Source organism: Saimiri boliviensis, chromosome 9 (genome assembly GCF_048565385.1).
Source record: "Saimiri boliviensis isolate mSaiBol1 chromosome 9, mSaiBol1.pri, whole genome shotgun sequence".
In the NCBI taxonomy this organism is placed as follows: Eukaryota; Metazoa; Chordata; class Mammalia; order Primates; family Cebidae; genus Saimiri; species Saimiri boliviensis.
The window spans coordinates 94,228,350-94,247,455 of record NC_133457.1 but is presented as its reverse complement, the minus strand read 5'-3'; the positions used below and the strand labels follow the sequence as shown (position 1 = coordinate 94,247,455).

Genomic DNA, 19,106 nt, shown 5'->3' with positions numbered 1-19,106 from the left:
CCCACTATAAGCTTCTTAAGAAAACCTTCTTCCAAGACAACCACCAAGACCCCTGGCGGTCTTTCTCCTGTGGATCTCCCCTTTCATCTCAGGATGTCCACGAGGTATGAATGTTAGCCTCCGAGCTGTAGCATGGAGGAAGGCTGGGGTCCAGACCCCCGTTGGAGGCATTAGGGTGGGTGTGGGTGTCCCCAGTTCTGGATAACTTCAACCTCAACAGGCTCAGTGCATGTGCCACTTGGTAAGTACTGAGCTGCAGGCTTTGCAGGCGTTATCTAAGTTTATGTCCATCATGCTAAATGAGGTCAAAACCCTTATTTTATTTTGCAGTGAAGGACAGAGGTTCAGAAGGCGAAGTGGGTCGCGCAAGAGCACTGATGGTCATTAGCGGGTCTGCTGGGCCCTGCTCTTAACCCCTTCCTTGTCTTGGATCACACACACAGGGTCTACGGGTGGTGGTGCATGCAAGCCCTGAAGATGTACCGAAGGGTCAGAGCTTGTGTAAATATGTGGATTTTTCCAGGTTGCCTTGGCCTTACTTGTTTTGTTTTGTTTTCCAGGGAGTGAGGGGCAGGGAGAATTGAGGTGGAAGGTCCAGGATGTTTTTGCTGAAACCTTCTGAAGTGCCCTCATCCACACGGGGAAGCAGGAAAACCGAGAGATGGTCGAGGATCCAGCCAAAGTCTGGGGGCAAAGACAAGGGGCTCAGAACTCAGCAGCTGGGCCCATCAGTCAGAGGTAGCAGCCTAGGACTGTGGTCAGCCACCGGGTCTGGAGAAGGCTGGGTGGGATCGATGGAGGAGTGTTTCGAGAAGGAAGGAAGAGACTCTGGTTCACCCCCTCATTTGCAGGAGGGAGCCACTGTGCCTTTAGGGAAGAGTGAGCAGCTGGCTGGAGTTTCTCTCACCCTGGTCACTTGATCCTCTTACTTTTCCTGTCAGTGAGGAAGCTGTTTACTCCCAGAAAGTCATTCATTCCCTGATAAGATCAATCTCATTGTTAAGCAGAATTTTCACTTCCTGTCCGGGAGGAGGCCTAGGGCAAATGTCCGGCATTCAGAGCCCCATAAACAGTCAACATGAGAGAGGCCCTAGAGGCCACACTGCCCAACAGCTCCCGATGTAAAAATGGGGAAATTGAGGTCCAGAGAGAGGAAGAGCAGGTGAAGGAGTCAGTGTCAGAGCTGAGCCCGAATCCAGGCCCCCGCCACCCCTGCTCCACCATTGCCGGGTCAGGTGGTGTTCTGCGTGCCATCAAAGCACCCCACAATTTCATGAGCTCCCATTTGATTTTCAGATTCAACATGCCATTGAAGAAAAGTTGCTACCAAAACATTTCAGCACAATATAATATTTGAACGTAACACTAATATACTATTATAACATGGCACTCAAATAGAATGTTCTAACACAGATTAATATTCTAATTCAACATTTCAGCACAACTCTAACCACCATTCTAATCCCACACTCTGAAGCAACATGCCATTCAGACACATAACATTACATAATGTCCTAATGCAATATTATAAGACATTGTACCACAACATTCCAATCTAGGCTGCTAACGCCATATGACATTTCTGTATTATTTGAACACAATTCTAATACAACACTCTAAAATAACTTTCTAAGTTATTACTCTAATATTAAAGAGTCTGGAAATTTAAGCCTCTGGAATGTCCATTAGACAAGGTGATGTCATGCCGCTTTGCCACTGGTGAAGCCAGAGCCCTTCCTCATTCCCAGGGCCCCCAGGACCCAGGTCAGGCAGATCCAGCTGTCTGGCCTCGTAGAGGGAGGGCGGGTCTTTCCCAAGGCATAGGGCAGGGAATCCTTGACCTCTGGGGACTACCTGTCTCCTCCAAGCCACATGCTTCTGTGGGCTCTGGGGTTGGGGTAAGGGAGAAGGAGGAAGAGGCCACCCATTCTGGGCTCACTTTGAGGATGCTGGGACAGGCAAGAACAATCCTGAAATTCAGACCAGGTGCTTCTTGCCAGTTTCTATTTGGGTTACTAGGGCTAAGAATAAGAGAAAGGTAGTTTCCTGAGGCAGCGCTGACTCCTTCAGGCCTGGGGGAACCAGAGGACGCCTCTCAGTCTCGTCTCCTGTTCCCTCCCTCCGCACACACCTGCAGCCTTCCAGCCACTCCAGCCGCCTTGCTGGCCGTCACATTCTTTCTCCATTTCCCATCCCCGGGCCTTCACGCTCGCTGTTTCCTGTGCCTGGACTGCTCGCCCCAGGTTGCCCGCGATCCGTCTCCTCACTTCCTTTGCTCCACTTCCTGCTGCAGTATTGCCCCCAGCCCAAGGCGCCCCGTATGGCCAGGCCATCTTAAACAGCAAGCCTACCATGCTGGCCCCTCTTCTGGGTGTAGATTTCCTTCACCATATGCACGTATCACGGTCTGTGCCTTTTGGTGGTTTGGTCATTTGTCTCCTTCCCTCAAAACCATGGTTCTCCATGCTGTTGGGCTCTGGGATCACCTGAGTGGCGATTTAAAATGCCAATGCCCCATGACAGAGCTGGCTGCAGCAATGGCTCACTCTTGTAATACCAGAATTTTGGGAGGCTGAAGCAGATGGGTCACTTGAGTCCAAGAGTTCGAAACCATCCTGGACAACATGGCGAAACCCTGTCTCTACAAAAAATAACAAAAATTAGCCAGGCGTGGTGGCATGCCCCTGTCATCCCAGCTGCCTGGGAGGCTGAGGTGGGAGGATTGCCTGAGCCTGGGAGGTCGAGGCTGCAGTGAACCAAGATAGTGCCAATGCATTCACTCCAGCCTGAGCAACAAAGGGAGACCCTGTCACAAGGGAAAAAAAAAAAAAAAAAAAGAAGACGACAGAAAAGAACAAAATAATGCCCAATTGCAGACCAATTGAGTCAAGATCGCTGGGGTGAGGCCCAGGCATCAATCATTTTTAAAGCTCCCCAAGTGATTCCGATGTGACAAAGTCTGAGAGCCCCTGAGCTAGAATGTCGGCTCCCTGAGGCCAGGACCTCTTCTACCCTCCTTAACAGCATCTGGCATCGGTGTCTGATGAAGCGTAGGTGCTCAGTAAGTGTCTGCTGAATGAAGAAATCATTCAACAAAATATTTCCGTTTAAAAATGTTTCCACATAGCAAAAATTTTAAACAGAAGATTTCCAACGAAAAGTGAATTTCCTCCTTTCCTAGGCTAAGTTGTCTTCAAAATCCGAGCAGCATTAACCTGGGCGGGCAGGGAGGGGAGGAAAAGGGCGTTCCCTGCAGCAGGCACAGCCAGTGCAAACACAGGCCCGGGGGTACAACCCTACCTCCGTCTCCAACCCTCTCAAGTATTTAGGCCTCGGAGATCCTCTTTCCCATCACCTTCCTCAGGATCTCTCAGCCTGGGCCACGCATAACCTTACTGGGTGCCCTTCCAGAATGCCCACATCCCCAGAAATTCAGACTCTCTACATTTCCTCCAAGCCTCAGTTGCTTCTTCAGTCCGTGGGGATGGTTATCCGGCCTCCAGGGGTAGGGGTAGTTTTCTGAGCATCTGATAAGATAGTGGATACGAAGTGGGAAACTGTAAAGAGCTGTGTCCCCTCTCTGTGCCAGGCAGGCGCCTTGTTCCTTAGAGATGCCATTTCACTGAACCCATACCACACCTGGAGGTGAACTATTATTGTACTGTTTTGCAGATTGGGAAACAGAGGCTCAGATAAGTGGGGTGACTTGCCCAAGGTCACCCAACCTGGAACCAGAGCCAAGTTTTTTTTCATCTCCGAAGGCCACAGACACAGCAGATGTAAGGCCTCTCAGACCCCAAGAACCAGGTGTGTTGGGTTTGAGGTTTCCCAGCCCCAAGGGCACCGCTGGCCCGGACAGGGAAGACAGTCTGGTTTCAGAATTTATTTCACCCCCACCCAATTGTTTACCAAAGGGAGAGGTGGGGCGGCTGGTGGCGGGGAGCCTGGGCCGCCCAGTCACAGAGTGGACTTGTCTGCCTGCCAGCCAATCCAGGCTGCCGGAGCTGGCGTTGGGAAGGCCCTGGCCCCATCTTGCCGGGACACTCTATCTTTGTCCCTGGACACAAAAGGGGCCTTGTCTTGGCCCAGCAGTGCTGACTCCACATGCTCCCAACTGCCCCAGCCCCTCTGCCACGAGAAAGGCCCACTTTGTCGAGTCAAAAGACTAACTTGTTTCTTTTTCATCAAAACGTGTTGACTGACCTGGTTGATTTATCTTGGGAAAGTGGTGAATGAGGGAGGGGAGAGAGGTGACATAGACAGGCACAGTCCAGAAGGCCATGTATCCTGGCCTGACTTGGAGGTGGGCACCCAGCCCTTACCTGGGACAGAGGGATAGCCACATAGTAAATGTAATTTCAGGGAATTAGGACAGTCCTCCAACCTCTCTAGTAGCAGAGATTCCACCATTAGATATTCATTTCTTTGGCTTTACCCTTTGAAGGCAGCTAAAAATAAAAACTCCCTTTGAATGGGAATGCCCTGTTACACACGAGTGTAAATTAGTTTTCCTGAGAAGAGAGGTGAGTCAGTAGAAAGCAAGCAGCTGGGGGCGGGGGGGCGGGCGGTGGGCACCAGGAACCAGAAGGGGAGCTAGGAGAATGAGGAGGGACTACTCAAAGAGAAAGTGAGATTACAAGAGGGAGGAAACAAAAGCAGACTTTTCTTTGGTCATTTTTCCTCAAGATCAGGCCTTCTCCCTCCGCATCCACCAGCACCATTGCTTAGTCTCCTTCCTTCCCTCCTTCCTTCCCTCCTTCCTTCCTTCCTCCCTCCTTCCCCCTCTCTCCTTCCTTCCTTCCTTCCCCCTCCCTCCCTCCTTCCCCCTCCCTCCTTCCTTCCCCCTCCCTCCTTCCTTCCCCCTCCCTCCTTCCTTCCCCCTCCCTCCTTCCTTCCCCCTCCCTCCTTCGCTCCCTTCTTCCTTTCTCCCCCTCTCCCTTTTTCCCTCCATCTCTCTTTCCTCCCTCTCTTCCTCCCTCCCTTTCTCCTTTCCTTCCTTCCTTTCTTCCTTCTTTCTTCTTTACTCCATTCAAGAAATATTTATGGCAGGCACAGTGATTCATGCCTGTAATCTCAGCACTTTGGGAGGCCAAGGTAGGAGGATCACTTGAGCCCAGGAGTTCTAGACCAGCCTAAGCAACATTGTGAGACTGTCCCAACAACAACAACAAAATTTTTTAAAAGCTGGGGGCAGTGGCCCGCACCTGCAGTCCCAGCTACTCAGGAAGTTGAGGCAGAAGGATCCTTTGAGCCCAGGAGTTCAAGGCTGTAGTGAGCTATGATTGCCCCACTGCACTCCAGGCTGGCCGACGGTGCAAGACCTTCTCTCATATAAAATAAAATAAAAAGTAATAAAATAAAATACATTTGTGATATAATAATAAAGAGAGAAAATATTATGATCCACATCCTACACTGTTGAGAGAGAGAGAGAGAGAGAGAGAGAGAAATATTTATTGAGCACCTGCTGTCTCCCAGGGACTCTTTTAGGCACTGAGGCCATAATGGAATCTCAGACCCCCGTCTTCAGGAAGCGTCCACTCTTCCTGGAGCTCTAGGTAACAGACAGTTAAGTGCACGACTGAAGATCGTTCTGGCAGAGGTGTGTGCTGTAAGGGGAAGGGGCAGGGTGGTGGGCAGAGCAGCTGGGGTACGGTGGAAGGGCTGGGTTTGCTGGACTCCCTGAGGAGAGATCGTGCTGAAACATGAGGGGTGGAAGGGACCAGCCATGGGGACAAGTGTTCCAGGCAGAGGGAACAACATATACGAGTGCTCTAGGGCAGCGGCTGCGCGGAGCCTTCCAGGTACACTGAGGCCAACAGGATTGGCTTCCACCAAGTGCGTGGAGCGGGGACAGCAAGAGGAAGGGTTCAGAGTGGCAGGGGCCGGACCCATAGGGCCTGGTGGTTCCCCATCGTATCCTCAGGTTTTTATTCTGAATGAGATGGGAAACTACAGGAGTGTGTGAGAAGGTGATATGATCTAACTTTTGTTTTTTCAACGCCCTCCCCCCACCCCGGCTGCTGTGTGGATGGGGGAGGCTACTGTAGCCATCCAGGTGAGAGCTGTCAGCCACAGGTGTGACAGCAGAGCAGGGGAGAGTGGGCAGAGCTGAGGTCTGTTGTTTAGAGCTAGGACCCAGAATGAATGAATGAATGAATGAACCCCTGAAGTGGGAGCTGGGAAATTTAGGCTCTAGTTCCTGTTCTGCCGCTGAGTTTCAGTGTGGCCCTGAGCAGATCCCGTCTCCTCTCTGGGCCTCAGTTTCCCCATCGTAATGCAAGGCACCAGGAGCCTGGGACAGCTGACGCTAAGGTCTCCTGCAGCATTCCTGAGGCTCTGACGCTTGCAGGGGCGGAGGCCGTGATCCAGTTACTAATCCAGTCAGGCCTGGCTCATGCAAGGGCAGCTGCAGAAACCTGGGGGTGCTGCATTGACTCACGCGTGGTCCCTCTGCTGTCAGCAGAAACTGGGACAGCCAGGGGCCTGAGACTCACCCGCAGGCTGGGAAAGGCTGGCAGGATGCCTCCACGCAGCTGGAGGAAGGGAGCAGGCTGCCAGCACTGGGCTTCCTGAGCCCCTCTGGGGACTGATGTGACAGCCACTGCAGCCACCATACCTTCCCAGTCGGCCCAAGCTTGGCATGGGGCTGTGCTCACCCTCTGTGGGCTACCAGGAGGCACTGGCAGGAGCACAGCACCCGCTGTGTGCCCACTCCATCTTCTCTCTGCCAGGCACTTGATGAAATAGACATTCCTACTCCTATCTTATTGATGGGGAAACTGAGGCACAGAAAGTTGTAGGTGGCCGAGCCAGGAGTGTCCTACTAAGTTTGACTCATTCTTTCCATTGTTCCACTCTGCCTCCCAAGTATGAAGCAGACGGGTGTGAAAGAGAAAGGAAGGGAAGCTAAATATGTTTTTAATAAATATAGAAACTCACACCCTCGTGTTTTACCAGGGCTGAGGACTTTCAAACAAAAGCTCTTTCTTCTTGCAGCCTTTTTACAGTGGCTAAGCCACTTGGCCATTGTTCACAACTCTTTTACTGCTCATTTATTCATTGGCAATTGCAGCAAATATTTATCAAGAGCCTTCTACATGCCAGAGACGATGTGAGGAGGGAGACACGACAGTCAGCAAAAAGTGACTTCTTGTCTACAGTCGCCGGCCTGTGTTGTATCCAGGGGGAGAGAGATATTAACAAAAAATTTGGAAACTCTACAGTCATTTTTATCTCTGCTTTGAGTAAGTTCCTTCCTTCTCTGAGCGTCAGTTTCCTCATTATAAAACAGGATGGTTAGAGTTCCTTTCTCGTGAGGTTGCAGGAGAGTCTGGTCAGGAAATAAAGGTAAAGGTAACGCGCTATGGCCTGGCCCACAATATGTGCTCATTCAATACTAGTTGTTGCTGTTATCAATTGCGGTGGATAACCTGACTTCAGTAGCCCAGCAGGTAATAACTGTGTCAGTGAGGTCCGCTGAAAAGCACATGTCAAGACTGAATTCGACAGACAAGAGAGGGACTGAGAGGGGCAGCAGGATAAGGCAGGCCTGGCACCTGGGGAAGGAGAGGGAGAAGGAAGGCAGACTGCACAGGGAGAGGCTTGAACTGCAGCACAATTCAGCAAAGGTTCAACCACGCCAGTGGGGGTGCTGGAGCCAAAGTCACTTACTGGAAGGGTTCTGCATCTCTCCAGAGTGGGCCTGCCTCAGTATTCCTGCCATGCTCGGTGGTGGGCCGAGAGCAGCCCACAGGAAATGTAGGCTCAGCCTAGACGTGGCAGCACATCCCGAGGGACAGCAGCTGGAGCCGTCAGTCAATCACGCTCCCCACGGCAGGAGATCTGAGCACTGCACGCTCACAGCTGCCACAGTAACCAGACTTGGCCCTGGGGCCACGGAGTTCCCAAACGCTGCACAGCCCATCAAAATGAGTTCATGCAGCACCCTGTGCCCTCAGTGTGAGAAATTAACCAGCCGGGGCATCTACGGGGAGAGTACTTGGCCAGCACCGAAAGGTGCATACCTTGGTCAAGTTTTAGATTGCGGTGGAATCCAGACCAGTGGGTGCCCACTTGGACCCGGCACTGCCGATGCCAGGAAGGGAGGAGTTGGAACTATGGTTCTAACAGTAATCCAGAAATCTTCCCGGGAGATAGCTGCCAAGAGCCTGTGCCATTCAGGGGCGATGAACTTTCCCCTGAAGAAAGGAGAAAGGGGCTCCAGCACTATGTGAGGAATGGTGCCGGGCCGCGAGACCCCCAATCCCCACTGGAAGGTTTTGGGGTTTCTGTAGAATCTGCTCCTCTCAGTGTGGGAAGGGGACTTCTCACTCATTTAGTCCAACCCTCTTATTTTGCAGATGGGGAAACCGAGACCCGAATGGGAACAGGAGCTGCACAAAGTCCCCTAAGAGTCACTGGCTGAAGTGAGGCTCCAGCCAGGATTCCCAGCTCCCGGGCCAGGGCTGGGTCCTCTGCGGGCAACCCCGCCAGCATCTGTCAAGGGTCTACCACGGGAAAGTGGGAGGAAGGCCAAGAAAAGACTGATTTCCAGAGAGGGAGGGGGGCTCAGAGGGGAGAGAGGGAGCTCCGAAAACGATGGGGAGACTCCCAAAGGAGGCTGAGGCCTGAGAGGGCATGAGAGCTTGGAGAGCAGACAGGAGCCCCGGCAGAGGGACGGGGGGGTCAGAAGTATACGTTCAAGGGTTGGGATCAAGCTCTGAGGGCCACAGTGCCCCAGGCAGCCTGGCAGCCCTGGAAGGCAGCAGCTTCCGCTTCCCTTGGCAGGCCCCCACTTCACACCCCTCCACGGCCACGCGCAGGGGGAGGGACTGACACTCTCAGGCATTAGTCAGCTCGTGGCAGTTAAAAAAAGAAGGCTCGATGGCACTTGGGAGGGAGGAACGTCTCTTCCAGCTTCGAGCACCAATGGGCTGCCACCTCCTCCTCCCTTCGCACCACTGGGCAAGGACGGGGGAATCGGGCACAGGGCGGAGGGCCCAGAGGCTGGGACCCCTACCCCCACGAGGGCTTCCTCCCACCTCCCACCTCGTGATGGTGATGATAACAGGTCAGCAGTATCGTTAGGGTTGCGTTTGTGATATAGCGTAGTAGCAGTGCGGGCACATGCTTGCCACTGGCCCAGGCACGTGGGGAGGGTTCTGACCTGGGTCCATTCACATCCAGATGCCCCATCTGGGGCCATGCAGAGGGCATCCCTGTAACAGCCTGCTCAGAAAGTGACCCATGTGTGGGCGCAAGCTACAAGGAAGCTCAGAGAGCCCCCACTTCAGCCGCCACCTGCCACTTCACAGATAGGAACACGGGGGCTCTTGGAGGGCAGTAATCGTCCAATGTCATGTGGCAAGTGGCCCAGATTTCTTGTCCCCAGGCCAGGGCTCATTCCAATAAGCCAACTGGTCAGGCACCCAGGTTCAAATGTGGGCTTTGCACTCCTTGCTGTGTGACTTTGGGCAAGTGTCACTGCCTCTCTGTGCTTCATCTAAAAATAGGGATAAAAACACCTACCTCAAGTGAGGATTAGAACATAAGGCAGGCATCTGGAATCTCTTTTTGACTGCTGTATGCATGGTCAAAAGAGCTTAAAGAGCTTAACAAGCCTGACCTCCAGCAAGAGTGTGGCCAGTGATGGTTAACATGAGTGAGTGCTGGTCCTGCCAGGCACATGTGAAGTTTCGTGTCATCCTCAGCAATCCCACAAAGTAGGTATTTCTGAATCCCATCTTCCACATAAAGAAATGTAACGAGGTACCCGAGGCCACAGAGCTGGACACTGGTAGCACCGGAAGCTGAATTCGGGCAGGCAAGCGCCATGCTAAGTACGCTACACAAACGCAATGTTCACTCGCTCATTCGTGTGACAGGCACGAAGCACCTACCATACACCAGGCACCGCTTCAGATACCATGCATACAGCAGTCAAAACAAAGTCAGGATGCCTGCCTTACGTTCTGTTTCTCAACTGAGGTAGGTATTCGTATGTCTGTTTTTAGATGAAGCACAGAGAGGCAGTGCCACTTACCCGAGGTCACACAGCAAGGAGTGCAAAGCTCACATTTGAACCTGAGCCTAGCTGATGCCTCATTTTCTGCCCTGAGGGACCCCTTTTGAGCAATATCCCCAGAAAGGACTGAACCAGAGGTAGCTGCACTGAGGTCTGTCCAGGGTTCAAGCCCTTTCAGAGCCCCGGAACACTCCATCCCACACAGCCTCTGCCTTATTTCCCCAGGGGCAAATGGCACTCAGGCTCCACCCTCTCCAAGCTGTCCTGAGGATTCCTTCCTTCTTTCCTAACACTAATTGAGATGCCTCCTGACATTGTACAGATACTACAGTTTAGGAAACCCCTCCGCTCCTGGAGGTAGTTTTGCCTCACTGGAGAAGAGAAATCCCGTGGGTCTCAGAGGTGAAATGATTCAACTAAGGCAGTGTGACTCAGTCAGAATTCCAGCCCGGACATGTGTGCCTCAAAGCTGTAGCCAGTCAGGGTCTCAGCAGGAGCAGATAGCACCCTCCAGGTGGGTCATTTGATTGGATTTTTTTTTTTTTTTTTTTTTTTTGAGACAGAGTTTTGCTCTCGTCACCCAGGCTGGAGTGCAGTGGCATGATCTCGGCTCACTGCAACCTCCACCTCCCAGTTTCAAGCGATTCTCCCGCCTCAGCCTCCCTAGTAGCTGGGATTACAGGCATGTGCCACCACACCCGGGTAATTTTGTATTTTTAGTAGACATGGGGTTTTTCCATGTTGGTCAGGCTGGTTTCGAACGCCTGACCTCAAATGATCCACCTGCCTCGGCCTCCCAAAATGCTGGGATTACAGGCATGAGCCACCAGGCTCGGCTTGATTTGATTTTAATAAAGGGATCACTTAGGAGGGGTGAGGAGAGTATAGCAAACCACAAAGGGTGAGGTAGCACCCCACACAGAGCTGGTGCAAGTCGAACTGTTACAGGCCCAAAGGGTGAAAGGAGGGAGAAGGGAGAAGTCGCTGTCACCAGGAGACAAAGAGAGAGCCCCCAGTAGGTGATGTGGCCCTCCGCTGGAGGACACAGGCAGCTTGAGGGGATCTTGAAGGCAGAGAACTGGGGAATAAATACCCCAGCCTCACAATCCTCTCTCTTCCCAGATCCTACCAGTGCTCCCAATGGGCCAGACCCAGTGGAAAGCCAGACAACAAGGGTTCCCTTGACGGACACAGTCCCTGCAGGCCAACCACTCAGGACCAAGAGCAAGGAGGCGGGTGTGAAGAGGATCTGCGACGAAAACCACAAGATCTCCAGCCAAAGTCAAATCCTGCCTGTGTTTGCATCGGCACAGTAGGTTCCATTGTCTGTGCCAGCAAGGTCACTGTGGAAGGTACAGTCGTCACTACGGCTAGTTCATGCTACAGGAACAAACAACCCCCAAGTCTCAAAACTTCAAACCGGTTGGCAAACTATAGCCCGCAAGCTGGCCACTCATCTTGTAACTAAAGTTTCATCCAGACGCAGCCATAGCCGCCCAGTTACGTACTGTCCGTGCCTGTTTTCTTGCTCCAACAGCAGGGCTGAGTAGCTGCGACAAGCCTAAAATATTCATTCCCTGGCCAAGAACATTGCCAACCCTTGGCTTACAAAACAGGTTTGCGTCTTACTCCGGTTCCGTGTCCACCTCCAGCTGGCAGGGCCTCTCCTCCGTAACATCCACAGTCAGGGGCCCAGGCTGGCAAGGCCACCCCCGAAGGACCCACCAGTCTCCCTGGCAGGGGATGCAGGTGGCAAACTGCCCACCAGCCCTTGAGGTTCCCACCAGGAAGAGGCACACCTCACTTCCACTCACAGATCTCGGCGGAGATCACGTGCCAAGGCTGGGCCTAACTTCAAGAGGGCTGGGAAGTGCAGCCCCTCCATGCACGCCACACGAGGAGACCCAGAAATAGACCCAAATGGCGGACCGCACTCCCGACAAGTGCGGCATGTGGACACGGCAAATGGTTGTAAAACAAAGGCATGGGGACGCTGCTGGGTCTTGCAGCAAGCTTCTCCAGAATCCCTCCCGTGCACAGGGCTCGGGGAAGCCAGTCAGGATTTCACCCGCAGGTAGAGAAACTGGAGAGAATGCACATCACACACTGGCTGGGCCGCTACCCTTTTTATTGGCTTCTGTGGAAACAGAGGCAGAAACCAGAGGATCCCTAGGAGCTCCAGCCACAGCCCCCTCCTAATCCTCTGTGGACAGACTTCTGAGGGCTCGCTTCGCTCTCCATCAGGGTCCAGAAGTTCTCCAAGCACCGAAGAGGCTTTGGCTCAATTTCTGGCTCTATAACCAGTCACCTCCCAGCTGTGAGCCTCCACCTCCCCAGCTGCAACAATCTGTGGGTCTCAAGGTGAGGTCCCGGAACGGGCAGCATCAGCATCACCTGGAAGCTGATGAGAAATGCACATTCTCAGGCCCCACCCCAGATCTACTGAATGGGAAACTCTGGGGGAGGATCCCCGAAATCTGGGCTTTAACAAATGTCTCAGGTGATTCTGATGCTTGAGAAATACGACCAGGCCCAAATGAACTGAGATGTGCAAAGCCCGGGCGCACACCGCTTTTCCAGCCGCCTTCCCTACCTGCATAAATGACAACTCCATTCTGGTTTGAGCCAAAAACCTGGAGCCATCCTAGCGGGTTCTCAGACCCTAATCCTGTGCCTTAGCCTTTAGAATATGTTCAAATCTGGGCCTCCCACTCCACCTCCTCCACTCTGCCTGGCCCTAGCCTCTGCCATCTGACACCCACATACTACCGTGCTTTCTAACAACCCCCCCTTCCTTTGAGCCCTGTAGTACATCCCTCACGCCAGCAGCCAGAGGATGCTCTTAAAAACTAAATCAGATGATTCCACGCCTCTGCTCAGAACCTCCATGGCTTCCATCTCACTCGGAAGAAAAGCCGGCAGAGCCGTCCTTGGTCCGATTCCCAGTGACCCCTTCACCTCCCAACACCCTCCCGCCTGCTCGCTGTCTCCAGCCGCACTGACCTGTTCTCTGTTCCTCCAACATGCCAGGCACACTCCCACCTCGGGGCCTTTGCTCCCGCTGTTTCCTCTGCCAGAAACCCTTCTCTAGCGATCCCCGCACGGACCAAGCCCTCACCTCCTTCAGATCACCGTTCAAATGTCACCTCCTCAGAGAAGCCTTTTCCGACCCCGCCACCGTGCCCTGCCCTTCCTCCGGCTCTGTTTTTCTCCATAGCCCTCACCACCACCTGACACACGTCTTTGTTGTTTCTCTGTTTATACTCTGCCTCTCCCCACGAGGGTATGAGGGCCACAAAGCCAGGCGCCACCTGCTTTGTTCACTGCCATGCACCTCCCAATGCCTGAATACGCCTGGCGTGGAGAAAGCCCTGGGTAAATATTTGTTGAGTGTACAAATGGATAGGTAGGCAGGTAGGTCGCTAGATGGATGGACAGACAGAGAATTACGTGTTCCTGGGCCTTGCTGTGATCAGCATAAGGAAGCCCCCATGGTCACTCCCAAAAGTTATACCATAGAAAGACCCCAGGGTTGAAGGCCTTGTATGCTGCTTTGGAATCAGCAGTCTGGGTTCAAGTCTCTCGGATGGGATTCAAGTCTCTTGAATTGACCTGGACAAAATCACATAACCTCTTTGATCCTCAATTTTCTTATCTCTAAAATGGGGATGATGTGATAATGTGTGTCATGTGCCTTAACCCTACAGGACTGCAGCGAGGACTACACAAGGCGCGCATGCAGGGTGCGCGGTGCCCAGCACCACAAGTGCTCAGTCCACGATAGACCGGAATCACTGCTGCCATATTGTTTTGCTTCCTTCAGTTTTGCCAGTGGCCCGGGGTCCTTGGGAAGCCATAGGGCTTATTGAGAGCCTAACTGGCTCCAAAGAATTGGGTTTGAATCCTTGTAGCTACCATCTTGCTCTGTGACTCTGTGCAAGCCACTAGCCCTCTCTGGGCCTCAGTTTCTCCCTCTGGGCAATAGGAGAGGGGTACTGCAGAAGGTTGTGTTGTGATCCCTGCCGATGGATCCCCAGGTCCTTCTGGAGGACCAAGCCCACACTCTCCAGGCCCTCTCCTCTTTGTGGTTGTTCCGGGGAGGTGGCTGCGACTCACGCTGACTCTGCAGGGAGGGAAGAGAGAGGCAATCCTGGCTGTGGCTGAAAGCTCCCCAACTGCAGGTCTAAACCAGAGTTCTCCCTCTGGTTTCTCTGATTCGGGTGAGTCACTTGACCTCTTGTGCCTTAGCATCCTCATCTGTAAAATGGGAATAATGATCACTTGTGAGGATAAAATAAACTGCTACGTGTAAAGTGTTGAGACCGGTGCCTGGCACAGAGTTATCACTATTATTATAATAGCTGCTATTATTTCTAACAAGCACAGCTGGTCTCCGGACCAGGCACCATCGTAAGTTTTTATAAACTTTGATTTAATTTTTACAAATGCTCTATGCCATTTTTGTCTCCATTTGAGAGGTGAACGAGTTTGGCTCAGAGACTGAAACCATTTGTCCAGGGTCACACAGCTTGCACGTGGAGCTGGGTTTGAACCCAGTGTTCTCTCGAGCCTGGTTCTTTCCACTCACGGCGCTGTTTTCCCTTAGCTCTCTAATTTGCTGAGAGGGAGTCAAAGGGTTACAGAGCTCACTCCCAGGCCTCAGTCCTGCTGGGTCCTTTCACGCAAAGCATTTCTGGATCCATGCAACATCGTACCTAGAGGCAGAACTAGGGGACCCTGACTACTCCCATTCACAAAGAGGCTGCCCCATGTGAGGGGCAGAGCAGAACCCAGCCCGGATGCCAGCAGGTGCATGGCCAGGTCTCCAAGGGAAGTGGCCCCAGCAGCCCCCGGGCAGCCAGCCCCTCCCTCAGCCGGGCAGCCCCCGCTCCTCCTCCCATCCCCCTACTTTATGACCTGTTTTATGAGCGGGAGGCCTGGCAGCTTCCACGTTGCCATGGGAACCAGCTCAGTGCGGGCTCCTGGCAGCTCGATCAGGGATTGGCAATTTTAAGTCAGGAGCCAATCCCGGGGCTAACAAGGGTTTCCACGGGTTGGGGTCTGTGGGCCCCAGGGGTGCACAGTGCCTGCCTGCCTCTCTCCTCTGCTCCAGCTCCCCAGGTGCCTAAAGAACCCAAGGACCCTGCAGCTGAAAGATGACAGGCCGTGAGAGCCCTGGAGGAGCCTGGGGCAGCAGGAAATGAGGCAGACCACCAAGTGGGGGCTGGGAGAGCTGACAGAGCTGGACTGTGGACACACACGCCCAGGGACACACAGAGGCACTAGGACAGCTGACATGAAGGGCCTCACAATGGTATGCACAGATTCACACAGAGAAACAAAGATATGTACACCGCAGCCACATATGCATAGCAAGGAAAGGTACCTGCAAACACACAGAGACACACAAATCCATAGGAATGCCTGCGTGCCCAGAGACTCACAGACACAGACATCCAAAGGCACACCAGAGGACACTTGAGCACCCAGAGATACATGCACACACACACACAGATACCCAGAGGATGCACAGACACATACTGCTCACCCACTCTGTGGCCCAGGCAGCTTGCCAAACCTCCCTGAGACTCAATCTCATCATCTGTCAAAAGGGCATCACAATCCTAGCTTGTGAGAACAGGGAGGAATAATGAGGAAGATGACTGTGCGTGCTCAGACACCTTCATTCACCCAGCCAGACAATATTATTGAGTACATACTATGTGCCAGGTGCCTTCGCCGAGCTGAGAAAAGTGAACTAACAAGTACCTACTCTTGGGAAGCTCACAGTCACCTTCAGGAGACAATATATATGGAACGAGGCAAGTTTTTTTTTTTTTTTTTGAGACGGAGTCTCTCACTTTGTCACCCAGGCTGGAGTGCAGTGGTGTAATCTCGGCTCCCTGCAAACTCAGTCTCCCAGGTTCAGGGGATTCTCCTGCCTCAGCCTCCTGAGTAGCTGGAATTACAAGCATGCGCCACGATGCCTGACTAATTTCTGTATTTTTAGTAGAGACAGCATTTCACCATGTTGGTCAGGCTGGTCTTGAACTCTTGACCTCATGATCTGCCCACCTCGGCATCCTAAAGTGCTGGGATTACAGGCATGAGCCACTGCACCCGGCCAGCAAGTTTGAATAATGAGACTTACTGTGTAGACAATAAAACAGATAAGAGTGACTCCGTGGAGAAACAGGTTAGGGTAGTGAGGGAACACTTCTCTGAGGAGGTGACATTTACCTGAAACAAAAGGAATGTGATGGAACTGGCCAGAAAGTTTAGAAAGACAAGTGTCCCAGCTAGCAAAAGCAGGAGGTACAAAGGCACTGGGGTCAGAGCAGGGCTCCACATGGCCAAGAAGCCCCAAGGAGATCAGTGTGACCGCAACGGAGGGAGAAGACAGGCAGTGAGTCTGAGAGTAACTGGAGGCCGGAGCAGGCAGGGCCCTGAAGGCTGAGTGATGGACTGTGGGTTTCACTCTCCATAAAATGGGACCCACGAAAGGGCTTCTATCCAGGATGATCTGGTCAGAATCACATTTTATGTAGCTCACTTTGGCTGCTGGGAGGAAACTGCCTGGATAAGACAAAACTGGACATGGGAAGCCCAGGGTGGGGGGCTGTTGCAGCATCCAGGGGAGGGGTGACTGCAGGCTGGACCAGGGTAATGGCAATGGCCGTGGATGGTCCGCGAAACTGTGAATTCGGCACATCTTTACTGAGCTCCTATTCTGTGCCAAGCATCGGGGATGCAGAAGCCAACAAAACAGAAATTCCTGCCTTCGCAGGGCATGCAATCCAGAGGAAAGAGAATGGTAACTGAATATAATCGATGCCAGCTGTAAGTGATGACAAGTGCTGTGGGAAATATCAAAGCAGGGAAGGGTGTGGGGATCAGCCAGGGAGGGGTGGGGCGATTTGTACCTTTAAACAGGAGAGTCAGGAAAAGTCTCATTGCAAAGGCTACATTTGAGTAAAGATATAAAGGCGGCATGAGAATCAAATCTGGGACCGAGAGCGTCAGGCAGAGAAAACAGCAGGTGCAAAGGCCCAGAGGCAGGCCCACGCCTGGCTTGTTTGAAGAAATCGGGGAGGTCCCTGAGGCTGAGCTGAGTAAGCCGGTGGGGGCGGGACAGATCATGCAGGGAAGGGAGGGAGGGAGGAAGGGGCTGAGTGGGCAGAAGAGACTCGGACCTGGATGCCTGTAGGAGGGAGGGAAACTGGTGCCTTCTCCATCCTGCCCCTGACCCGAGGAAGCAGCATATCCCATTCCTCCTTTCATCCCACAAACCTTCATCAGCCAAAAAGTGAAAATTAAAAAAGGGAGGAACTGATCTCAGGAGAGGAAGGGCCTTAAGATTTGCCTGCCCCCAGGTCAGACCCCAGCCTGCGTCGGGTGTGACTTCTGGTGGTTCCGCAGGAACTCTCAGTGCCCTCCTCAGGATGCATTCCTGGGCCTGAGGCTCAGAAAGAGGACACACAGCCAATAGCAGCCCGTTTCAGCGCTCCTAACCCTGCCGGGAGGCACCCCCACCCTTAGGCAGGGCTGCTGGGATGGGCTCCCTAAGCTGCAGGTGAAAAGAATGGTGGCTAATTAGGGTGCTGCCTCCCCCTCACTCTCCAGGTCCCAGGGATACCCTGAGTTGGATTTCAGGTTCATTAACGTCTTGGCACAGATGCTCTGGCTGTGAGCTCTCTCCAGCTGCCCAGCCTTGGCTGGCAGGAGTAGGGAATAGAAGGGAGGCTCACAGTGCAGTCGCTTACCCCCAGAGTCAGACCCAAGGCAGGCCCAGGGTTCAAGGATGTCCTAGAGGCTCCACCAGCATCACGGCCCAGTGACCTTGGCTGAGACACTCTCCCTCCCTGAGCCCCGTTGTCCCTGTCTCTCCAGGGGATCATAGGCGTTTTCCCACCTGACTTTCAGAGCTGGGATGAGCCCGAATAAAGGCTGAAAGTGAAAGTGCCCTGAATCATTAAAGAGACAGGCAGAACTCCCTGTGCCACCCTGGAGAGATCTGCAGGGTGGGTTGTTACGTAAGACAAGGCACCTTGCAACCACTGCTGCCTGGCCGGCCTCCCAGCTTCTGCCCTTCCGAGGTGGCTGTTCTGCCCTGGTAGCCCCTGTATTCTGTTACATAAAATACCAGGTCAGAGAATTCCCGTGGGACCCGGCAATTCCACTTGTGGCCCTACAGCCAAAAGAACTGAGAGCACGTCTCCAGTAAGTATCTGCACCCCCATCTTCATGGCAGCATCATTCACAATAGCCGAAAGGAGGAAGCCACCCAAGGGTCCACCGGCAGATGAATGAGCGGGTAAACAAAACATGGTATATACACGTAATGGAATATTATTCCGCCTTAAAAAGGAAAGAAAGAATGTCCTTTAGTTTCATCCATGTTGTCCCATGGATGAAACTCAAGGACATTATGCTAAGTGAAATAAGCCAGACATGAAAAGATAAATACTGCATGATTCCACTTATATGAGGTATAGAGAGTAGTCAGATCCATAGCAACAGAGAGGAGAATGGGGCTGGGGGATGGGGGAATTCGTGTTGAATGGGTGCAGAGTTTCGGTTTTGAAAGATGAGACAGTTCTGTTATGCATGGTGGTAACGACTGCACACTGAGGAAAACGCGCTGAGTGCCACCAAACTGCACACTTAAAAACAGCTAAAATGGCCAATTTTATGCTGTGTATATTTTACCAGAATAAAAATATTTACACCCCAAAACACCCCAATGAAACCAAGCCAGCTCAGTCCTCTCCTCTGCTCCATCTTCCTGAGGCTCTGGTTGTACGCCCCTCACCCTGCATTCCTCCGCCACCCCATGAGTTCTGCACCCCACTTTCCTGACCCATCTCCTGCCCCTCCCCTCGATCGCTTAGCGGCAGCCCCGCTGGCCTGTTGACTCTTTTTCTAACCCACTAATTTCATGCCATGCTTGGGGCCTTGGCACCCACTGTCCTCTCTACCAAGAATCTGCCCAGATATCCGCAGGGCCTGTTCCTCCCCGTCCTCCAGGTCTCAAGTCAAACGTCTTCTCTCCAGAGGTGCTTCCCTGGTGCCCTGGACT

General features: G+C 52.9%; 1 protein-coding gene across 1 annotated transcript in view; it reads right to left on the bottom strand.

The window, feature by feature from the left end:
- Positions 1-19,106, bottom strand: part of LOC101045654 (tyrosine-protein phosphatase non-receptor type substrate 1-like) — a 101,543-nt gene that overhangs the window by 51,841 nt on the left and 30,596 nt on the right. The window lies entirely within an intron of this gene.